Genomic DNA, 6,215 nt, shown 5'->3' with positions numbered 1-6,215 from the left:
GCACATGCTTTTGTCCTCAGAAGTATTTTAACTAACCTGATGTTGCAGAGAAATGTGTTTCCTCTTGCTATATTCCACCAGCATCAATTTGGGTTGTCTCATGTCTTAGTAAAGCGCTGAAACTCTTAGACCTGTCTATTGCAGTCTTTCCTAATCTTCGCCGGTTGCCAACCCAGTCTTAATTTTCTGCTCAAGTGACGCTGAAGTACACAATTGTGCAGTCCTTCTGTGCCCTTATAGCTCCATTCTTGTTACCTGACTGTAACCCCAGACGCATCTTTTAATAGGGTGTGTGTTTCTTCAGGACAAGGACTTTATCTTTTATATTTTCTCCAGCTTCTAGTGAGTACTAAGGAAATGCTTTCTGAGTGAATAAAATGAATGAGTGCATGAATAGAATGAATGAATTCTGCCCATACTTAATTTCACTAATGCTTTAAGAAACTTGCATAGAAATCTACTTTAATTTTAAAATTTATTACATTTTGGTTTTTGGTACCAGGGATCGAACTCAGATCCTTGGGCTTGTGAGGCAGGCGGCAGGATCACTTAGCTAAATCCCTGGGCCTTAACATTTATTATAATGTCCAAGTCTGTATTCCCCATGACAGTCAAATTGTCTTCATTGATTTTCTATCCCCAGTACCTTTCACAGCGCATGCTTAACTAATGGTTTGAAAAAAAGTGGGAAATTTAAAAATGTCCTGTATCTTCAGCTACTTTTGCCCTATAACTTATCTTCTCCATCTTCCTCATATCTTCCTTACCACTAGCATTTTCAATGTCAGATTCAGAAGTACATGCTCTTGACTGTCTAATCCTTCTACCCTGGACTAAAAGAATGATTTGTATTCGATATTGCAGAGAAGCAATGAGCATATTGCTCTGCAGATAAACTCTAAATCTGAAATTTACCCAACTTCTTATCAGATACGATGCCTGTGCAGAACAACTCCGCTGACCCTAAATGTTCTCATCATAGGGGCCTTGTGAGACTAAACAGCATGGGTAAAGTACCTGGCACATAGAAAGTGCTCAGCATTAACTAGTACAATTATCCAGGTGAAAACACATAAAATGAACACGCAGAGGCCAGGTGTGGTGGCACACACCTGAAATTCCAGCACTCCGGAAGCTGAGGCAGGAGGATCATTGTGAGCTTGAGGCCAGCTTTGGCTACATAGTGACTTCAAGGTCAGTCTAAACTACATAGCAAGACCCTCTCTCAATAAAATAAAATAAAATAAGCATACAGGGTTCTATAAGTAACAAAAGTCTCAAGGTATATCTTGCAGTATTGACCATAGACAATGTCTTGAATGTTCAGATCTTTATAATAACCATTATTACCTGTGTAAATCTCTCTTAATCATAATTAAAACAGTTTCCTCTAAATTTTCTTCAGTTTGTAAAACAACAGGCTCATTGGTGTTACACTTTGTCAGAATATCATGCAATAAAGGGTGGACTAGCTTGAGAACTAGTTTGAGAAGTCTGTAAGGTGTCCACATGAAGATGATGAGCAGAGAGCTGGATATGCCTGTCTGGAGGGTAGGGGAGGGTGTGGGGTGACTTGCGGATTTTAGAGCCATCCTCGTGTACATGGTAACCCGAGGTATGGAAGTAGATGAGCACCAAGAGAATATGCACTGTTCAAGAAACAGCACTGATGGTGGACATTTGTGTTCGAATTCTGCTCCAGTTTTAAGGTGAAAGTCTATATTTGGGAGGGGGTGTAGAAGAATGAAGGAGTGAAACTGATCTTTGTGCCTAGAAGTTTGATGATTATTCTGAAAACAGAGTGTGCCATATATTTTCTGTTAGCCTCTGCAGATCCACTCTCCACCATCTGCCCTACTATCTGCTCTGGGAAACTTATCGGTATGAATGTTCTCAATGTGGCTCCTATAACCTCCAGCTTCTGTTTGGGTTTGGCTAATGAACAACACTAATGACAGATTAAAGAAATTAGGGTATAGTGAAGTCAGTGTATCTTTCCTATTCCCCAACCCATATGAGGTTCCTCAAGTTTGCTTGTTATTCTTAAGTGAAGATCACAGCTCCTTTCTGCTGTGGTCAGAATTTCTGTGTTTCCCTCGAATTCAAATGTTGAAATCCTTACCCTCGAGGCGATGATATAAGGAGATGTGGGGTGTGGGGGAGAGCCCCTATGAATATGACTAGGGAGTACCCTTATAACAGAGGCTTGAGAGAGACCACTCCTGCCTGCCACCATGTAAGGACCCAGTAAGGAAGGCACCATTTATGGACAAAGTAGGACCTCGCCTGACACAGAATTTCCTCATGACTTGACCTTAGGTTTCACAAACTCCACGACTGTGAGAAATACACATCTGTTGTTTATAAACTACCGAGCTTGTCATGATTTATTCTAGCAGCCTGAACAGACTAAGATTAAGACTCTGTCTAAATGGCCAACTAGGGACAGGCATGAAATATCAGGGACTTCTAGTTCTGGATTACTGTACCATCTATGTGATTCACCTATACCTTTATACATAAAATATTTTTGAATTATTCCGTTTTTAGTATGTTACTACATATTATATAAATTGTAATTAATCTAACCAAAGTTTAACATTCAGGACAATAGGTTTTCTCATTTTTTGATTTGCTTTGGTTGATTGATTGAACTACCTGCATTTGTTTGGTAACCAAGCATTTTAAAGACAACATCAGTGGTATTAATGGCTTTGTCTTAATCACTGTGGAAAAAAATCTCTTCCTTTTTGCACAAATTACAGACCAAGCAATCATTCCCAGTGATTATTCCCAAGTACCACTACCAGGAAATGAAATACAATACATTTTGTACATAATTGCCAGTACACCCTGTAAGGGACTGCTAGACATCATCATTATAAAGTCATTAAAAGTCACTTGCACATGGAAAAAATTAAGCAATGATAGTAACTCTGCAGGTGAAAGCAAATGATACCAACATAGATGAGCATATAAGACCCCATTGTACAACAGAAAAATAAGGCAAGTCACATAGAAAATTTCCAAGTCACACATTTTTAAAAAGTAAAAAGAAAAACTGAAATCTATTTTAATAATATATTTTATTTAAGACAATGTGTCCAGAATATTATCAGTTTAATATGTAATTAATAGCATTATTAATGGGAGATTTTCTTTCTTACTATCTGGCCAAGTCTTAAAAATCAGTGTGCATTTGGGAGTTACAGTATATTTTAATTCATATTTGACTCATTTCAAGTCTTGCAGAATCACTTATGGCTAGTGGCTACCATATTGGATAACAAAAACAGAGAGAGCTATGGCTACAGATAGATAAGTATTATACAAAGTGAATAAGTATATCAAGTAATTACCCAGAAATATTGTATGTGAAATGCATTATTTGGTGTTTGAAGACAAACACCTATGAATTTGGCAAGAATTTCAGACTAGACTCAGTGTGAATAACTACCTCCTCTATGAGTCTTAGTTGTATGTAATTTCTTTTATAAAATCTCCCTTTGCCCAGGAAAGAAACTTACTCTTCTCCTTGGAATTGTGTTGAGTGAATGAGGCTTTGAGGAGTGAGGCATCAGATCCTTAGTCATCTGTCTCTGTCCTTGTAAATTGCTTGTTTGTGTCTCTTCTCAGGTTCTCAATGGGAGTAAATTCCATTCTCCTCTGAAGTTTCCAGGACATATTGTATTCTTCTAGTGTAAAGTGAAAGAAATCTATCAGTTGACTTCTGCCCTGCTGAGATCATTGGAACCTGTGAAGCTGCAATAAAATCATTTTCCTAGACACACTTGGTAGCCATTTCTTCTCATCTGACACCCTGCTAGTTTCAGGGAAATCTATAGCTGTATCAGTTTGAGGACATTCTCCTGGGGAATAGGAGGAAGGTGGGGTAGGCATATTGTCTTTTTGCTCTCAGATTGGATTTTGACTCTGATCGATGACATATTCTTTCAATTAATAGCTGTCCCTGAACTTGGCTTTTGAAAGTCAAAAGTCAAGAATTTCACTCTTGTCAAATTTTGAGAACTCCTCTCTGAGATACTAAGCATAAAATGCTTCTGGAGGGCAAAAGGTCTAGGGTGGCAGGAAATACTATGTTTACAGAAAAAAAATTATTGTATCAGTTTATGAATGATTTTTATTATCTTCTATAATTTTTATCAATTTTATAGAAGTATAATCAATAAAAATTGCATGTTTTGATATACATACATGTCATAAAGTAATTATTATAAGCAAAGTAATTAATACATCCATCACCCATATAGTTATCTTTGTCTGTGTGCATGTAGTAAGAATATTCAAGATACACTGTCTTAGCAAAGTTCAAGTATACAATAGTTTGATTAACTAGAGTCACCATAGTATAGTTTAGATCCCCACAATTTATTCACCCTGCATAACTGAAGCTTTCTAATCTTTGTCCAACACCTCTCATTTCTCCCATCCTCAAGTATAGATTTTTTAAAGTTCTGAAATATCATTTACAATAAGATACAATTTAATGAGCATTTTAGCTCTACTATAGCCAATCACATTGAGGACTAGATAAGGAATGGGATTATTCTAATGCCTACTAGAAGGTAAAAGAACATTAGTCACAACTTCAGCAGTTCCTTATATCGTAGGTACTTCATTTTTAATTGTGGGTTGGGTCCTTCACAAAGTCATTTGTGACAGGAGAAAAAGGGAAATCATTAAGCTCATCTCTGTGGCCCTCTGATAAGTGCCCATGGTAACGATGTAAGATTACAAGAAAACCTCTTCACATGCTTTCATTTGCTGTAACACCAGCAGTTAGGAGGACAGATACAGTCCTTTGCTGAGCATAAGCACATATTTGTAAAATCGTTTGTTTTATCATTTGTTTATCCAAAAGACTCCATTTCTGATCTGTAGCTTATAGAATGGGCTTTACGTCACTGCTCCTTTCAGTGTGGTTCTCCTGTCAAAGTCAGCATCATTACCCAGGAGGTTGCTAGGATTGCAGAATCTCAAGCCCTGCTCCAGATCTATCCCAGAAGCAAAATTCCTCAAATAGGGAAAGGGACTACACAATTTCAGAGGAACTGGTTTAAGCATGTGAAAGGGAGAAGTAGTGATGATAATGAATTATTCCTATTAAATCAGTATTAAAGCCACAATATCAGAATAAAGGAGAATGTAGTTCTCTATTGAGGTATAACAGATTATAACTTCAAAGGGACTTAGTCAAAGATATACTGAGGATGAGAACATATTAGGAATATGTAGGCTGTTGTAGGCTGAAGTACGTTCCTCCTAAAATTTACATGCTGAAACCTAACCTCCCAGTTCCTCAGAATGTGACTCTGTCTCTAAATGGACCTTTGCAGATGTAATGAGTTAAGCTCAGTGGTGCTCATTAAGATTAGGAAAACAAAGGCAGAGGTCTGGGGGATGCAAGAGAAGCCAAGCAACACTAGTGATTTCTAATCAACCACCAGAAGCTTGATGAGAGACTTGGGACAGGACACCTTGATATCAGACGTCTAATCTCCAGAATCATAAAACAATACATTTCTACCACGGAAGCCTCCTTGTTTGTGGAAGTTTGTTAAGGTAACCCTAGCAAAGTAATACATTTTGAAAAATCTTTGGGGCCTTCTAATTCATGTCATAATGTGTGTTATGGTTGTACTCTTTTGAAAAGTTATACTAAATATTGAAAAAATTTTTGGAAGGAACAAATCAATTTCCTGATAGGTATATCAGACTTTGAACACATGATTTTAAGTAGGTTTCTATGCAACCCAATAGTAACACTATTACTGAAATATATATTGAAAGTATTCTTGAATTATGTGTCTATAATTAACATGTTGGGGCAGGTTAAGATTTACTTTTTAGTTTTAAAGTCATTCTCATATTGGAGTCTCAAAGATTTCTCACAATAGCATTTACGTAATTCAAAAATTTTGAGCTGCTTACTTTTTTTCCTAACATTTTTCCTACTAAACATGAGGGAGTAAATCTTTGCTGTTTCCCAGAGCTGATGAGAAAATATCCCAGATAGTTTATTGTATAAAATGTACTCTTCTGAAGCTGAAGTGTAGATTTGTCAAAGGAAATTTTAAAAGAATTGTCAAAAGAGACAAGATATGCACAAAATTTATAAGACTGCAAATATAAGAAATGAATACAGGCTTGGTTCAAAGTAATAATATTTAGATTCAATAGAATGACAAATAACC

The sequence above is a fragment of the Heterocephalus glaber genome, unplaced genomic scaffold, assembly GCF_053883595.1.
Source record: "Heterocephalus glaber isolate CG9 unplaced genomic scaffold, H.glaber_assembly_v1.0 deba00001509, whole genome shotgun sequence".
NCBI classification, from domain to species: domain Eukaryota; kingdom Metazoa; phylum Chordata; class Mammalia; order Rodentia; family Bathyergidae; genus Heterocephalus; species Heterocephalus glaber.
The sequence above is the reverse complement of the archived record's forward strand: the minus strand, read 5'-3'. Positions refer to the sequence as shown.